Genomic DNA, 2,349 nt, shown 5'->3' with positions numbered 1-2,349 from the left:
ACTCTTCTCACATGGGAGTGGACCCACACATGTGATCCACCTTCATGTGTGAGAGAGAAAATATACATCGGATGCGTGAATTATGTAAGGTTGAATTTAATCAACCATCTTGTTGGTTTTATTTCGTACCAAATTTGCTTGTAATTTAGCAATTAGTAACCCTGTGTTTAGGTGGGAATCATGTAAGGGTTGTGTGTGTGAGAGTGTGAAAAAATGCTCAAGACTGTGTAGTGAAGTAGAGACTCGCGACTAGATCTCGCGGGTGACTTGCGGTTTGCAAGCCGCTAGAAGATGCATATGAGTGAAGCATGCAGAGAAGCTGAACCATCATGCCAGTTGTAGCACTACAAGACAAAAACTCCAGACTGGCCATTCAGTTAGCTCACAGTTTGGACTTGCAACTCAGTCAAGTCGCCAATTCACTCTGTTATGAAAAACTGACTCTTCACATTTCTTTCTCACTCTAGTATAAATACCCCTTATACCCACGAAATATAGAGAGTTTCTAGAGAGAATTTTGAGAGAGAAACCCTAGAGAAAAATAAGATTGACTCATCCACAATCTTTACATAGTGACTCTTCAAATTCCTCAATTCTCACCTTCTCCATTGTTACATCTTTGAGAGGTACATTAGCCAAAACCTTTTCTCACCATACCCATATCTGTGAAAAGACTATTTTGGTGCTTGGGAAGTAATTAGGAAGGGATCAATTCATATTAGTTGATGCTATGGATTATTGTGGAATCCGGCAAGTTAAAAAAGAAATAGGTTTGACGTAACCTCGTTGGAGTAAGAGCTTAGAGGACTTAGGTACACTGGATAGATTTGACTTGGAGGGTCTTCTGCTATTCATGTATCCCAACTTGATTCTTTAGTGGATTATTGACCGCTTGGAGGGCGGCGAAGAGGTTTTACGCCGAGAGTTTCGGTTTCCTCTTCGATAACACATCGCTGTGTTGTCTTTGTATTTGCATCTCTCTTCCTTAATCTTTGCCATTTAATTTTTGCTATGAGTGTGATTTTATTTGGTTTAGATTATGTTATCAATTCTGTTTTAACTTATTTACATTTTCAGCATGTACATTATTTGTTGATAAGATTGAATTGGTAATTTGTTAATTAGGGATCTAAACGTTCATAGGTGTTTTATACACATTTTGAACATTCAAATTATTTTTTTAGCATACACTCCCTATTACATCACATTTGAAATGCACTAAAATCGAGAAGGAAGTCATGATTTCAATGTACTCAGTGTGTGTATTATAAACTCTACACATAGTGTGAAACCAGGAACCAAGGGAGGAAAGTGGGTTGTTCAAATGTAGCCGGAGTTTTGTCCTTGTCTGCATTATCACAAAGGAAATTCCGTTTAGTTATTTTATTATGTCTCTTTGAAGGTTTGACTCAATAATTCATTGTGCATTTGGTAACACTTATTTTTGTCAATTTATTTTATTATTCAGTTTATTTTTGTTATTATTCATAGGTTTTACTGCACTTTTTAGTACTATCATGAGTTCTATTGTACTATTTCAGCTAATTTTTATCTTTATATACAGTAATTTTAGCAAAAAATTTTCAATTTCAGTAAAATAAATAGATCCCAAATATACCCATAAACTGCTCTTGTTTTTTGTGTTGAATAAATTAGATTGTTTTTGGAGTTAACTAATGTGGGCTTCTGATGATATATAAGTTTGTTTAACTAAAATATACTTAGGGTCACACTTTTTTTTTTTTTTTTTCTTCTCACTAATTGATGATGTATTATCCCTGACATTATTCGTTTAATTATAACAAAACATATATACTTGTCCATTCCAAACCTAACCTCTCTTAACCTTATTAGCAATCTTACCCAATAAAACAATGTTGAATAAATGAGATTAATTACCCACTATCTTTCTTAAATCTGCAACCTTTAAGAATTACTTATAGATATGATCCCAGAAGGATACAGAAAAAGCCTCCATTATAGGTGACCATGAGGCCGACCCCCACTCCTTAAGCATATACACAACTAGCGGAGAAATTCTAAGACCACATCAAATGACACAACTTGCATCACAACTATCCACATGATAGACTATGAATGGTAAAAAAAAAGTGATGAATTCATGTAAAAGTAATAAGCAGCCAATCACAATTTGACATGTAATCTGACACGGAAAATACTTATAACAAAAGTTATAGTAGTTTATATGGTACTAGAAAATTTAGGCGTTAGTCTACACATTTTCTAGAATGAGTGTTGTATTAATGTCATAGACTTGTGAGTGGTAAAAGGTTTTAGTTATAATGTCTACTATAAAATTATAAATGAGAAAAATTATAAGATAATCAA

The sequence above is a fragment of the Quercus robur genome, chromosome 12 (assembly GCF_932294415.1).
Source record: "Quercus robur chromosome 12, dhQueRobu3.1, whole genome shotgun sequence".
Classification (NCBI taxonomy): domain Eukaryota; kingdom Viridiplantae; phylum Streptophyta; class Magnoliopsida; order Fagales; family Fagaceae; genus Quercus; species Quercus robur.
The sequence above is the reverse complement of the archived record's forward strand: the minus strand, read 5'-3'. Positions refer to the sequence as shown.